The sequence below is a fragment of the Eptesicus fuscus genome, chromosome 5 (genome assembly GCF_027574615.1).
Source record: "Eptesicus fuscus isolate TK198812 chromosome 5, DD_ASM_mEF_20220401, whole genome shotgun sequence".
Lineage (NCBI taxonomy): Eukaryota > Metazoa > Chordata > Mammalia > Chiroptera > Vespertilionidae > Eptesicus > Eptesicus fuscus.
The window spans coordinates 73616608-73633469 of NC_072477.1; the positions used below are offsets into that span (position 1 = coordinate 73616608).

The following is a 16862-nucleotide window of genomic DNA, read 5'->3' on the forward strand; positions in this document are numbered from 1 at the left end:
CAGGAGACAGTTGACCAATGATTCTCTCTCATCATTGATGTTTCTATCTTTCCCTCACCCTTTCTCTCTCTGAAATCAATACAAACATATTAAAAAATAAACTTACACATGCCCAGCTGGAGTGGCTCATTTGGTTGGATGCTGTACGGGGTTGCTGGTTCGATTCCCAGTCAGGGCACATATGTGAGTTACAGGTTTGATCCCCAGTATAGAAGGCAACTGACGGATGTTTCTCTCTCCCCACCCCTTCCTCTCTCTAAGCGTTTCCTCAGGTGAGGATTGAAAAAGCCTATCTAATAAAAGGGTAATTAAAATGCAAATTAACCATCACTTCGTCACAAAGATGGCGGCACCCATAGCCACAAGATGGCAGTCCCCTAGTCCTGGGGGGGGGGCGGGGAGGGTGGATGCTGAGAGTGGGCAGCGTGAGTGTTCTGCGCCCAGCCACAGATGGGCCTCTGGCCAGGCTGGGGTGCGGATGGGCCTCTGGGCTACGGAGAACCTCTGGGCAGTGGGCGTGGAGTGGCTAGGCCCTGCAGAGAGCTACTGGCGCTCAGATTCATGCGCAGGGCTACTAGTTTTACAAAACAACAACAACAACAACAACACAAACTTGACAAAGCAATACTCGTTTTATAAAGCAGAAGGATGATTCAGGGCCAACAACATGAGTTACATTTTCCCCTTAATGACAACAGAACATATGACACACATCCATAACAACTCAAAGTCAAGACATAAGTACAGCATGTATAACTATTAGCAGATATGGTCTGATTTAACTTTAAGGTAAAATGACAAAACTGGCTTTTATAAATATCTATTTCTTCAGTAACCTATCATAAAATTAATGGCTATAAGCCAAGTTCTTAATGCAAGAGATATTGATAATCACCATTTAACAACTAACCACTTAAGTATTTTAAAAGCTGGAAAAACATTAAGGGCTAAATATGGAAAAGACTCAGCTCCATTTTCCTCAAAGATTAAGTCTCTTGTAATACACAGGATTACATCTGGCTTTCTCAAATGTGTCTAGGGAATAAAAATTTTGGAAGAGGAAAAGGTAGGGGGTAGCCTGTGAACAACAATGGGGAAAAAATTATATCTTTATTTTCACTAACCTCTAATTGAAGTTTAGTATTTTCTCCAAATGTAGGCAACAAATTACATCAAAGTACCTATAATTTGTCAACAATAAATATCAGATATTTTCCTATCACATTTATAATAGCTGCAAATATTGCCATATATTTTTAGAAGACTTTCCTTCTTAATTTAGTTTTGAAAAACAGAAATTCCAAATTTTTCTATTCTAACATATTTTTTGCAACATATTAGCAGGTGAATTCCCAGTTTTAATTTGAACTCATCTTGCTTCCTAGCTAAATAAATAATATGGTTCATTAGCGAATTCTACTAAACATTCAAAGAATTAGTACCAATTTTTTCTCAAACTCTTTCAAAAAAGGGAAGTAGTCTTCCAAACTTATTTTACAAGACTAGTATTACTCTGATACCAAAACTAGTCAAGACACCACAAGAAAAATTAAAGGCTAATATCCCTGATGAACATAGATGCAATGATCCTAAAGAAAATTTTGGCAAAATTAATTCAACAATACATTTAAAGAATCAGATACCAAAATGAAATGGAATTTCTCTCATCACAAGAAAAAAAAAGTCTGCAACTACATATGGTGACAAATGTTAACTAAATGTATGTGGTGAACATTTTGCAGTACATACAAATATAAAATCATTATGTTATACTCCTGAACTAAAATATTGTTGTATGTCGATTAGATTTCAATAAAAAAATAAAGATAAAAAAAGAATATGAGCCCGCTGGCATGGCTCAGTGGTTGAACATTGGTCAGGGTTTGATTCCCATGCAGGGCACATGCCGGGGTTGTGGGCTTGATCTCCAGTGTGGGGTGTGCAGGAGGCAGCCAATCAATGATTCGCTCTCATCATTGATGTTTCTCTATCTCTCTCCCTCCCCCTTCCTCTCTAAAAATCTATAAAAAATTATATTTTTGAAAAATAGTTGTTCTTGCACATTAAGACACAGTAGAAATAACAGATCCATAGTAAGTTAACATATTATGGTAGGTCTCCCTCATCCTCTCCATGTCCCTTCTCTCTCTCTTATAGGGGAAAATTTGGGCCCCATCATTATAGAGAAGCAGGTGTATAAATAGTATGGAAAGATTAGAGAAAGAAACATAGAATTTTAGAACCAGAAGAACTTTGATCATCATCTAGATCTACTCTAGTGATTCTAAAGGATAATTTGGAGAGGAGTTATCAGCAACTTCTATTTTTCTCTCTAAAACCATACCAAGATTCCTTCTCAAGATTCTGATTCCCACTTAATTAATGAGAATGTCTTTTTTCTCAGGTGTTCTAGAACAGAACAAATAGAGAACCTCAGATTTTAGTATTTATAGTGGAGAAGACAAATGCCTGGGTTAATGAGCGGCCAAAGACACATCCCACCTCTGCCAAAAGAGAAAGATTACAGAAATAGTGTTGATGTCTTGAGAACCTATGTTCATGCTTCTCAATACCCTCCAATTCCAACTTTCTTGTTCTAAAACAAAGGACAATAGCCTTAAACAATTTATTAGGAATTGCCAGAAATGTATCTATGAATAAAAAATTGAAAAACATCCCAGAACTTTCAGGCAGAATATGTATGATTTTAGAGGTCAGAGGATTTTAGAGGTTAGAGTATAAAGTGATTTTTCTTTTTTAAAAAATTATTTTCTTCTGTACTGTATGATATACTGCCTTGCCTTCTGAGCTGGGCATAAATGATGTGTGTGCATTCTCTAATCAAGCTGCTCCTTTTCCTTTGAATACCCTGTGTCATTCCCTGTAAATCCAACTTAGATTTTTATCTTTCAATTATAATTAAAGTAATGGGGGGCAGGGATCTTTACTTATTTGGTAAGCTGAAGATTAACCCTTAAGAGCTGTAAATGCTTCATTAATATATGTAAAAGCTGAAACAAGGGCAAATCTAGGCATGCCTGTAAAAATCATAATTGGTAAATGGTTGATGCTGAAGGGCGTTTCTGAGTATGCAATCCAAATTGTGTAGTGCAATCAACATAACATTGCTCTGGGCATCTTTCTATTGTCCTATATCTGAACTCTCCCATTTAACATTTCTTCCTGCCTATGTCACTGGTGAAGGCACACCCAAGTTTGCCTAAGACTGGGAGTTGTCTCTAATATTACCAAAATGAAAGTATTTTAACCAAATTACTTCCTATAATAGGAACAATTTGCCAATAATATAACTGTTTCTACTCTTCAATGGTCTTAATAAATTAAGCTACTTCTGAGTCATAATATAACCAGTTAGTACTCAAAAGCCTGTGACATTCTACCAGTCAAACGGTAGTTCATATAAAAAAGAGACACATAAACCTTTTCACAAATGCAATCATAAAAATAAACTGAAAATATTTCCTCTAAACAGTAATGGTATAGTCATTTTACAAACAGGTGCTTGCTCAATATCTTTATCTTGGGTAAGTGGTAAAGAATGAAGATTTTATTCAGTTTCTTGCCATGTGCCTTGGAAAACAGAGAGAAAAATGATTGTGGGTGGTACTCACTTGCAAAACTGCCTCTGTAAATAGTTTTGCTGAAAAGCTTTATTATTTCCCCTAGTTTGCCCACAGCAATAGTATTTTCCCCAGAATTTCCTTTGATAATCACTTCATCTACCATTCTTGGTAGAGAAAATGAAGCAAATAAAGTCTACTGTATTATGCATCTAAAACTCAGTGTGGCCCAGCTGGTGTTGTTCAGTGGTTGAGAGTAAACTTATGAACCAGGAGGTCATGCTTCAATTCCAGGTCAGGGCATATGCCCAGGTTGCAGTCTTGATCCCCAGTAGGGGGCATGCAGGAGGCAGCTGATCAATGATTCTTTATCATCATTGGTATTTCTATCTCTCTTTCCCTCTCCCTCTCCTTCCTCTCTGAAATCAATAAAAATATTTTTAATAAATAAATAAAAGTGTGTTTGTCTTCATTCAAGATAAAATCAGTAACTTCATTAAATAACAATCAATAGTGAATGAACCAACTAGAAATTAAGCATATACTGACTAAAATAAAAAAATAATATACAGAGATCCAACAACAGACTAGAGGATCGCAAGAATCAAGTCAAAGATTTGAAATACAAAGAAGCAAAAAACACCCATCAGAAAAGCAAAAAGAATCCAAAAATGTGAAGATAGTGTAAGGAGCCTCTGGGACAACTTCAAGCGTACCAACATCAGAATTATGGGGGTGCCAGAAGAAGAGAGAGAGAAAGATATTGAAAACCTATTTGAAGAAATAATGACAGAAAACTTTCCCCACCTGGTGAAAGAAATAGACTTGCAAGTCCAGAAAGCGCAGAGAACCCCAAACAAAAGGAATCCAAAGAGGACCACACCAAGACACATCATAATTAAAATGCCAAGAGCAAAAGACAAAGAGAGAATATTAAAAGCAGCAAGAGAAAAACAGTTAGTTACCTACAAGGGAGCACCCATATGATTGTCAGCTGATTTCTCAACAGAAACTATGCAGGCCAGACGGGAGTGGCAAGAAATATTCAAAGTGATGAATAGCAAGAACCTACAACCAAGAGTACTCTACCCAGCAAAGCTATCATTCAGAATTGAAGGGCAGATGAAGAGCTTCACAGATAAGAAAAAGCTAAAGGAGTTCATCACCGCCAAACCAGTATTATATGAAATGCTGAAAGGTATTCTTTAAGAAGAGGAAGAAGAAGAAAAAGGTAAAGATAAAAATTATGAATAACAAATACATACCTATCAACAAGTGAATTTAAAAATCAAGTGAATAAAAAAATCTGATGAACAGAATAATCTGGTGAATATAATAGAATCAGGGGCATAGAAAGGGAGTGCACTGACAATTCTCAAGGGGAAAAGGGTGTGGGGGTTACGGGAAGAGACTGGACAAAAATCATACACCTATGGATGAGGACAGTGGGGGCGGGGGTAAGGGCAGAGGGTGGGGTGGGAACCGGATGGAGGGGAGCTTTGGGGGGGAAAAAGAGGAACAATTGTAATAATCTGAACAATAAAGATTTATTTTAAAAAAATAGTGAATAAAGACTGTTGTCTAATTGTTTAGGAAATGTAGACATGACCACATGCATATACATCAGGACGATGAGCTTATTATGCTGCTGTCTATATTATCTAGATATACTACAAAAGTATTTCAGGATACCAAATACCCCAATCACCAGTCTTAACATATTTCTAATTTTCTGGACTCTGACTTTTAAAATACCAAAGAAGCATCAACCATCATAAGAAAGCATCTGACTCTGATTTAGGCAAAGATGATTAAAGATTGAATCAAAGACAATTACTTCAACATTCACACTTATTAGCTTCTGCCTCTCTATATGGGTTGACCCTCATTTTAATGAGAAACCTAAGAGGGAAACAAGTTGAAATGAGGTAAAATCTGAAAAGCCTGTCCTCTTCATACAGATTTTGAACTTATTGCAATTAAACTAGATAGACCTGGAAAAATTTACATGTGATTGTGTTTAAATAGATGGGTGAAAAACATCAGGCAATTTTAGGTAAAGTAAAATTAAACAGTGAGATGGAAATGTAAAGCAAGACAGAAAAAGTTAATAAAACTTATTTTCTAGTCTTACCCCATAAAGGAAAATTGAAAGATACTTGAGTTTTTAACATACAAAGAATATAATTTTTTAATTTCCTTTTCTTTTAGAGCCAGAGGGGGGAAATATTTTAGAATGTAATAGAAGTAATCCAGTTATCTGCAGATTCTTAATATTTCCTGCAACTTTTGTGATATCGTACTATGTTAGTACAGTTTTGGTAATATTATTATACTTAAAATCCTTTTATTCTTGAAATATTAATGTTTATTGCATGTAATACTATTACATTTGAGATCGTTTTTCTTGAATAATTGGTGTTTATTGCATATAACATTATTGTATTTAAAATCGTTTTTCTTGAGATATTAATGTTTATTGCATGTAACATATTTAAGATCGTTTTTCTTGAAATATTAAAAAAGAAAAGGATTAGAAGACATATATTACTGTATGTCAACTGTAATTGAAAAATAAAAATGATTTAAATTTAAAAAATAAAAACTAAATAAACGATGGAGCTGCTGGCTGGAGAATGAACTGTGGAGGACGCAAGAATAGAAGCAGGGAACCAATTAGGAGTCTACTGCAGGAATCCTGGGATGGTATGATAATGAATGTAGTGAAGATGGTAAAAGTTGTGAGGGTGATATCTTCTGGAAGGAGAGCTCATGAGTTAATCTGCAAACTTAATGTCCATGTTACTTTAAAATTTGTAGTTCTTTTCCTTCATTTATTCAATATTATTTAGTATCTTCCACATGTGAAACACTATTCTAAAATAACAAAAGCACTAACATCAAAGAGCTTACATGTTTGTGGAGAAGACACAAACAATAAACAAGCAACGAACTACATTATATGTGAAGAGTGATAATAAACAAACAAAAAAGCAGAGGAAGAGATGAGAGAATTAGTGGAGGGTGGTCTCTGTGCTGGTTTTGAAACCGAGTTTAAAAACATCTCTCAGCCCTCACCGATTTGGCTCAGTGGATAGAGCATCGGCCTGTTGACTGAAGGGGTCCGGGTTCGATTCCAGTCAAGGTCACATGCCCGGGTCGCGGGCTCGATCCCCAGTGTGGGGCATGCAGGAGGCAGCCGATCAATGATTCTCTCACATCACTGACGTTTCTAACTCTATCTCTCCCTCTCCCTTCTTCTCTGAAATCAATAAAAATATAGTATTTTTAAAAAAATAAAATAAAAAGGTCTATTAGATAATGTGACATCTGACCAGAAACTTGAAGTGAGGCCTCTAGCCATAAAAACATCACACAAATATACCCGAGTCAGACACTGTGCCCTGCTTCCCACAGGACATGAGAAGGGTAAGGGAAACTCAAGTGATTATGAAAGCTAATACAGAGTCAGGGCTGAAGGGTTAGAGAAATTATGAAGAGATAAAGGTCATCCACACAGAACAGCAAATATGATTCTGTTTTTGATATTTGAAAAAGTTTAGTAACCAGACTATTTTATTTCTGTTATTTTTACACTTTTGATTACTTCTAGAAGAATACACGTATTCATAAATATTTGTTGTAATTTTTACCTTAAAAAGTTTATTAAACTCATTTTGTTCTAAATGTCTTGGTAGGTTCTAACTCTTGAGTTTAGATGGTCAGGATATGATTCCACCTTCACCATCTCTCTACACCCCTGCCATTAACTCTGTTAATGCAGAGTCAAAGGACTTTATCAAATATTATAATTTTATGTCTGTTCTGGAATATCTTGAAAATTTCTTCAAAACTTGATGCTCTCTCTTTTTTTTATTTTAACAGGCTCAGAGCCTCTGCATGGCAATAGTATCTAACTAGATTAATATCGTTTGCATCACATTTATTTTTAGTTTATACTCTATTTATAGCAAGTATGCAGGCATTTCATTTAGTGCAAGTTTCCTTTATAAAAAGCCCCATAAGATCAGTGACTCAATTTACAAAAAAATATTAAATGAATGCAAAGATGATACATAAAACTGGGAAGATTATAAAGGTAGTCTCTGAATGACTTAATTTAGGGGCAGTTTCCTCCTTTCATCATACCAAATCTTCACAGCGACCCTGTGAGGAAGGATCACTCCCATTTTCCAAAGAAACTAGCTCTGAGAAAGCCAAACTGCTTTGCCCGGGTGGTAGAGCCAATAACCTGTGGTACAGCCTTTAGTGCTGCAAAGGCCCAAGAAGGAGCAGAACAATATGGATCAAGGCAGTGTGAGCTTTAAGTAGAACTTTTTAAAAAACTTTAAAAATCATGTAGAACTCAAAACCCCAGTTTTGAAATTCTAAGTAGAAGTCTACAAATGAGAGCTGTATTTCAGGTAAGGATATGTGAGTGCAATATACAAAGTGAAATGAATGCCAGATTTATTAGAGACAGACAAGCTTACGCATTATGAGACCACTGTAATTTACCCACATGCTAACAAGCATCTCTAGCATGGTGTCTAATATAGTAGCAATAGGTAGTTGTTATTATTAACTCAACTGGAGGGGGGTCCCTCAGCCCGGCCTGCCCCCTCTCACAGTCTGGGAGCCCTCAGGGGTGGGAGGCAACCCGGTGATCAGGGGTTAGGCGACACCCCCGTCACACCTCTGATGCTGCCACTGCCAGCAGCACAAGTCTCGGCTGGCCCTGGTCACCTGAGCCTTGAGCGGCCCTGGGTGGCTGGGCAGCCGCCATCTGAGGCTTGCCTGTGCCTCAGGCTTCGACTGGGCAGCCAACATCCGAGGCTTGCCTGCACCTCTGGCCGGCCCTGGGCGGCTGGGGGGCTGAGGGGACTGGGGGACTCCAGAGGCAGGCGCGTGGAGTGGCTGGACCCGCCTGGGGGCAGGCCCGGCCGTGCTGTGTGCCTGCCGCCCCGGTGGGGCTAAGGGGACTGGGTGCCACCATCTTGTGGCTGTGGGCACTGCCATCTTTGAAAGGCAGCTATGCTCACCACTATACCACCAACGCGGCACTGCCATCTTTGAGAGCATGGCAGTCAATTAGCATATTCCCTCTTTATTGGATAGGATTACATCAGGGTGCTTATAGTGCTATATTAGAGATATAGACAAATAGATATGGAAGTATGTACATTACATTACTTTCCCTGGAAAATGTAATGGAAAAGCCATTAAGGAAGAAGTGATGTTTGAGCTCAGTCTTAAAAGAAGAGTGGTTGCTTGGTAAGTGCAGGAAAGAACATTCCAGGAAGATGGAACAAATATGTGGAAATAGACTTTCAAGAACATTTCTTATATCTGGAGTGCAGTATGTATAAAAGACTGATAGACAAGGAGGCTGTTAAGTTGAGATGTTAAACATCAGGAAGGGCCCTAACCAGTTTGGCTCAGTGGATAGAGCGTCGGCCTGCGGACTCAAGGGCCCTGGGTTCGATTCGGTCAAGGGCATGTACCTTGGTTGTGGGCACATCCCCAGTGGGGGGTGTGCAGGAGGCAGCTGAATCGATGTTTCTCTCATCGATGTTTCTAACTTTCTATCCCTCTCCCTTCCTCTCTGTAAAAGATCAATAAAACATATTTTAAAAAAAACAAAACAAAACAAAAAAACATCAGGAAGGAACATGTATGATCTACTAAGCAGTACAGACTTGATTCAGTGGACAATGGGAAAACATTACAGGGTTTTAAATGGGAGAATAAGAGGATGACATTTATATTTGAGAAAATGTCATATGGTAGTTCCTGTAATGGGTGGCTTTAGGAGACTAGACAAGAAGTGACAAAGGACTAACATAAATTAATGGAGCAGCAATGAGGATGGAGAGGACAGATTTGAGAAATATTTGGGAGACTAAATGAACAACAATTGGTTAAAGACAGAGGAAAAGAGAGGTAGAGACAGGAGGAGACAGAACATTGAGTATTTTAATATACTGAGGTAAAGGAATCAGTAAAGTAGTAGAAAACACAGGAGAGGGGAGGCGAGAAAGGCTCTATAGCACAGCTGCACAGATGAAATTTGAATAAGAAGGTATGTGGGTAAAGGATAAGTGTGAATACAGGTGTTGGTAAGAATTTTGGAAGAGGCATTTTGGAAATACAGTTTTTTCTGTGAAGTAGAAGTTCAGTCATGCTACCTGTAAGGGAATGGAAGAGGGGGACCTTAACGAGCATTTTAAAAGCTTTGTGAGAAACTTAGATAAAAGAGGCTAAATAGAATCACGTAGAAAAAATTCTGAATAGTGTTAACAGCACAGCTGAGGTTGGAAAATTGTGGCACTAATTTTCATAGCTGCGACATATGCCCTTCTCCCCACCACCAGCAACACAACTGCCAAGATTAAGGAGGAAAGTAAACAATTTTTTAAAAAGAGAATGAGAGAAGGCCAGGTGAGTCAATCTGGGATTGTAAGTGCCGTGAGAACTTTAAGAACTTTATTTAATGTTGCTGTGACAATAACAATTTTTTGTAACATAGAGCTTTGTATACACTATAAAATGTTGAATATTTGTTTGTTAAATAATTGACTGATGTGAAGTGATTTCAAAGAAAAAGATCCAGAGACAGATAATCAGGATTAATTTCAACAAAATGTTAATGCTGGATACTCTGGTTTCTCTTCAGATCGCATAAATCTTTCACCTTTTACAAAATGTTAATGCTGGAAATAATTATTTCAAAGTCATCATCAAAACGCAATAGTTTGAGACCCAATTTCAATGTCCAACAGTTCCTTATGTGTACATGTCAGCACTGACATTTCAGTTCTGGATGGTGGACAAATGGTGGTAGTTGGCCCAGAAAGAAACTCACTACACACTGATTCATTTACCTGTCACCATAACCATTATTGCTTGTCTCATTTTCGGTTCTTATAAGTATATTTCTAATAGCACATGATCTCACTCATCTAGGGGAAATAATGAACAACATAGACTGATGAACAAGAACAGACCCAGAAACAAGGAGGCATGGATCAGACTGTCGGGCCTCGGGGGGAGGGTAGGGAAGGGTGGGGGTAAAGGGGGAGATCAACCAAAGGACTTGTGTGAAGGCATATGAGCCTAACCGGCGGTTAAGGACAACAGGGGGGTGGGGGCATGTGTGGGGAGGGGGGTGGGATGGGAATGGGGGGACGAGGACAAATATGTGATACCTTAATCAATAAAGAAATTTAAAAAAATAAAAATAAAATAAAAATAAAGAAAAAAAACGCAATAGTTGAGCTCTGACTGGTGTTGTTCAGTGGTTAGAGCACTGGCCTATGCACGGAAGGGTCAAGGGTTCGATTCCTGGTCAAGGGCATGTAACTGGGTTGTGGGTTCGCTCCCCACTCCCTGTTGGAGCACGTGCGGAAGGCAACCAATGGATGTGTCTCTCTCTTTTTCTCCCTCTCTCCCTCCCCTTCCACTCTCTGTAAAGCAATGGAAAAAATATCCTCAGGTGAGGATTAACAAAAAACACCTTAAGAGTTGAAGATAAAAGGATAAACTTTCCTAAAAGTCAATATAAAAAGAGAGGAGTTGAGACGAAGCCCTGGAAATACTAGCAAACAGAAGAAAATGCAACCATAGAAAGAATCAAAGGGGGAAAAAATCATTGAAAGAACTGACTGCAATGCTGTCATGCCGATTTCCCCCCAACAATCTAGACTCTACAAGGATGAGAAAGTTCATGAAGGTGGAAGTGGTGAAAACACAGAGAATACTATATACAAAGTCGTGAAGAAACTGAAGAGAATTCATTTAGCAATCTCCCCTCTGATCCATCTGGCTCAGTTTAACAAAAAGCTGGAAAGACAACAGCAGCCAGCAGGCATGTAGCTGAAGCTTGAATAAACCAAGAACCAGGACCAGAGTTATATGAGTTATATACAGGCCACTGAAGGCCATCTCTTGCAGCAGGGGCCCACTCTAGAGCAGAGAGGGGGGACAGTCCAATGTTGGAAGAGGTGGAACTGATAGTACTGGGGGAAAATATTGGGCTCCAGTTAGAAAAAGGAGGTAGGAGACACTATGAGGTATAGGTAGATCTGCCATTAATACTGGTTGTCTAAAATAAGCATGGTGGGAACATATGTATACAATATCCTTCAAATTCTGGTGCATATGCTAAGTATAAGCATTAGATTAATAGAGGCCCTTGAGGAAACCAGTGCTGTTTAGTAGGATGTACCAAGCATGAGAAATATTCTTAGAAGGACACATTTTTTTTATTTTAAACTAGAGGCCCGTTGCACAAAATTCGTGCATGGGGGTGTGTGTGTGTCCCTCAGCCAAGCCTGAACCCTCTCCAATCTCGGATCCCTCTCACAATCCAGGACTGCTGGCTCCCAACTGCTCACCTGCCTGCCTTCCTGATTGCCCCTAACTGCTTCTGCCTGCCAGCCTGATCACCCCCTAACCACTCCCCTGCCAGCCTGATGGATGCCTAACTGCTCCCCTGCCAGCCTGTTTGCCCCTAACTTCCCTCCCCTACAGGCATGATCCTCCCCAACTGCTCTCCCCTGCAGGCCTGGGTACCCCTCAACTTCCCTTCCCTGCAGGCCCGGTCACCCCCAACTTCCCTCCTCTGCTGCCCTGGTCACCCCTAACTGCCCTCCCCTGCAGGCTTGATTGCCCACAACTGCCCTCCCTTGCAGGCCTGCTCCCAACTGCCCTCCCCTGCTGGCCATCTTGTAGCGGCCATCTTGTGTCCACATGGGGGCAGTCATCTTTGACCACATGGGGGCAGCCATCATGTGTGTTAGAGTGATGGTCAATTTGCATATTACTCTTTTATTAGATATGATAGAGGCCTGGTGCATGGGTGGGGGCCAGCTGGTTTGCCCTGAAGGGTGTCCCAGATGAGGGTGGGGTTCCCTTGGGGCGTGGGGCGGCCTGGGAGAGGGGCCTGTGGTGGTTTGCAGGCCGGCCACGCCCCCCAGCGACCCAAGTAGAGGCCCTGGTATCTGGATTTATCTTCTATAATTGAAACTTTGTAGCCTTGAGCAGAGCCAAGCCTTCTGCTTGTTCTGTGGCTGCAGCCATTTTTGTTGGGATTTATTTATCTTCTATAATTGAAACTTTGTAGCCTTGAGTGGAGGCCTGGGCCGGTCAGGGTGTGAGGAAAGCTTGGCTTCCTCCATCACCGGGGAAACCCAATCCTCCTGCTGGCTCCGTGACCATAGCCATCTTGGTTGGGTTAATTTGCATACTCACTCCTGATTGGCTGGTGGGCGTGGCTTTCCCGTGTAGTGGGGTGATGGTTAATTTGCATATTACTCTTTTAATAGATAGGATGAACCTGATGGGAATCAAACCTGGGACCCTTCAGTCCTCAGGCCAACGCTCTATCCACTGAGCCAAACCAGTCAGGGCTATAAGGACATTTTTTGTTTGTTTGTTTTGTTTGGGCTTCAGATTTGCATAAAGAAAATGAATGTGATGCTAAGTATGTTCTGAACTTATTTGAATGATTAAGTTTTGTTAAAACTCTTCCTAGATATATGGGAGTATTCACTGGAAGTTGAAAAACTTATCTGTGATGAAGACGGTTTTGATTTCAATGCCCAGTCTATTTAACACTTGGAACACAGCAAGCATAATAGCAGAATGCAGATTTAATAAAGCCCACAGCATAACATAAACATAAAGACAGTTTCTTGGGCCAAATCCACAAACTGATTAACCAAGAAAAGAACAAATGCTAGGAGAGGGCAGTACTTACACGGTTAAGAGAAAAAACAGAAAAATCTCACCAAGAAATAACAGAAGAAAGGATTTGGGAATTATTGCAAACTTTCAAGAATATTGTTGATACCTTATGTTCTTCTTTGGCTTGTAAGTGATTGAAATTATTCTTCATGCATTTTAGCAAACATATTTCATGCTTCCTTCATTTTAAGATGGTTTTGGAAGAATAAGGCCTGACCATATAGACTATCTCCTTAACAAGGAATTGACCCAAACACCTGAATTCAATGAAGTTAAAGAGCTAAGGAACTAAGGAGAGCTAAAGCCTTGCATTATGGGGGCTAAGATAAAATGATAAGCATTTGTGATATATTTATTATTTATTTATTTATTTATTTATTTATTTATTTATTTATTTATTTATTGTTATATAAATAACAATAAATACCCGAGGATATTTTTCCATTGATTTTTTAGGGAGAGTAGAAGAGAGAGGGAAAGACAGAGAGAAACATAGAAGTGGGAAACACATCGACTGGTTGCCTCCTGCATGAGCCCCGCCCAGGGCCCGGGCCGGGGAGAAGCCTGCAACCTAGGTATGTGCCCTTTGGAATCGAACCCAGGACCCTTTGGTCTGCAGGCTGATGCCCTATCCACTGAGCCAAACTGACTAGGGCACATTTGTGATATTTTAAAAGCCGGTATTGATTTCATGTCATGGTTAAAGGTTAACTGCTCAATGCAAGTTAAAATTAACATCTTTCTAAATTTTCATACAAAAAAAAAAAGTAAAAACTATGGTATATATATATATATAATGTTGAAAATTTTAAAAATATTGTTTTTGGTGTGTATGTATGTATATATACACATGCACATATACAATGCTTTGATAATTTACCTGTTTAGTATTCAATTCAATGTTTCTTAATATATTCACATTGTTATACAACTCTCAGCACAATCTAATTTTATAATTTGGTCCCCCTCTAAAAGACTCCCTGTACCCTTTAGCAGTCAAGCTCCATCTCACTGTCACCTTGCCAACCCAAAGTAACCCCTAATCTATTTTCTGTAGATTATTATTTCAAGCTTCATCCACATTGTAGCATGTTATCAGTACTTCATACATTTTTATTGGCAAACTAGAGGCCCGGTGCACGAAATTCATGCACGGAGGGGGGGGTAGAATCAGGGGTGTTCCTCAGCCTGGCCTGCACCCTCTCCAATCCGGGATCCCTCAGGGGATGACATCCCTTCACAATCTGGGACTGCTGGCTCCTAACCGCTCACCTGTCTGCTTGCCTGATCGCCCCTAACCGCCCTCCCCTGCCAGCCTGATCGTCCCAAACAGCCTTCCCCTGCTGGCCTGATTGCTCCTAACAGCCTCTGGCTCCGCCACCGGGGCTTTGTCTGGAAGGAGGACCGGACAACCGGAAGATGTCGGGTCTATCTGGTCTAATTAGAATATTACCCTTTTATTAGTATAGATAATATTCCATTATACAAATATGCCACGTTTTATTAATTAAGTCATCAGATGGTGGACATTTTGTAACCCCTAATCTATTTTCTGTAGATTATTATTTCAAGCTTCATCCACATTGTAGCATGTTATCAGTACTTCATACATTTTTATTGGCAAATAATATTCATTATACAAATATGCCACGTTTTATTAAGTCATCAGTTGGTGGACATTTTGGTTGTTTCTATCTTTTTCTGGCTACTATGAATAATGCTGCTATGAATATTCCTGTACAAGTTTTTGCGTGGACGTTTATTCTCATTTCATTTGTGTACATATCTAGGAGTAGAATTGCTGGTCATAGGGTACCTCTATGTTTCACTTTTTGAGGAACTGCCAAACTGTATTCCAAAGTGGTTGTAACATTTTGTTTCTACCAGAAGTGTGTAAGGGTTTCAGTTTTTCCATATCCTCATCAACACTTGTTATTGTCAATCTTTTTTATTAAAGCCTTCCTAGAGGATGCGAGGTGATACCTCGTTGTGGTTTTGATGTGCATTTCCCTAATGGTGAATAATTTTGAGCAGCTTTATATATGCCTATTGGCACTTTTTCCTCTCCTCATCTCCATTTGGAAAGCTTTTACCTTTTCCCTCCCACACTTTTGAGGTTTTTTTCCATTGACTTATTTAGGACTTTTACATCATAAATATTATTAAATTGTTCCCTAAAGTATGTCCATTTTGGTTAGAGTCCTTACTTAGCATTTACATAACACATACCCAGAGAGTCTGTCATTTTCCACTATTTCTTTCCCTTACATCTTGTGATCTCTGTTCTGGCTCACTTATTTCATTAAAAACCTTTCTTAAATATTCTCAGAAGAAATATTTGTATTTTTGTATATTTGTAATGTATTTCCCACTTGTAGGGGGATGGTGTCTTCACTGGGAATATGGACTTGGATTATTTTTTCTCTTGGTAATCTGTGGATACTCTTCCACTGTCTCCTAATTTCCAGTGTTGTAGATTACAATTCTGATGCCAGTCTGATACTTTATAGGATAATAAATTCTATCTGGAAGCTTCTAAGATGAATCCTTGGAGCTCAAATATTTTACTAGGATAACTCTAGGTGTATGTTTTCTATCACTGATCTTCCCTGAAACTTTATTCTATGCGATGAAGTCTTTAACTCAGGAAATTACATTAGCTACGTTAGGTGTCCTGAATCTATCCTCCAAGTCTCTTATCTTTTTTTTAAATAGATTTTTAAATATATTTTTATTGATTTCAGAGAGAAAGGGAGAAGGATAGAGAAATAGAAACATCAATGAGCCCTAGCTGGTTTAGCTCAGTGGACAGAGCATTGGCCAGCAGACTGAAGGGTCCTGGGTTTGATTCTGATCAACCTCAGTTGCAGGCTCCTCCCTGGCCCAGGCCCTGGTTGGGGCCCTTGCAGGAGGCAAGCAATCAATGTGTTTCTCTCACATTGATATTTCTCTCTGTCTTTCCCTCTCTCTTCCACTCTCTCCAAAGAAAATCAATGGAGAAATATCCTCAGGTGAGGATTTAAAAAAAAGAAAAGAAACATCAATGATCAGAATCATTGATTGGGAATCTAACTGTGACCTCCTGGTTCTTGGGTCAATGCTCAACCACTTAGCCACACCAGTGGGGCTCTTATCTTTTTTTTTTTTAATTTTTAATCTCTTTGTATATTTGCCTCTGTGCTTCGATATTTCTTCCACTTGATCTTCCAGGCCAATACATGATCACACTCTTTCATTCATTTCTTATTCAATAATTATGTACTGGTTGCTTACTATGTGCAAGACAGTGTTGTAGACATTGTATGTTGATAAAAGATCAGCAATGTATACAAGGGACAAAAGTTCCTGCTCTTAGAGTACTTACATTTCACTGGAGATAGTAAAAAAAAGGTGTGTGCGCATGGATTGAGAGTCATGAAGCAATACTTATTTAGCTAGGAAATCATATTTTTGCTCAATAAAGTCTTCTTTTATACTTGAGCCTCCTGAAATGCTCCTATTATTTATTATTTTCATATTAAAGCTACAGTCTTC

The 16862-nt window shown here is 39.1% G+C and overlaps 1 protein-coding gene across 3 annotated transcripts in view; it reads right to left on the reverse strand.

Moving 5' to 3' along the window:
* The window catches only part of SLC12A6 (solute carrier family 12 member 6), a 107118-nt gene that overhangs the window by 56990 nt on the left and 33266 nt on the right, over window positions 1-16862 (reverse strand). The window lies entirely within an intron of this gene.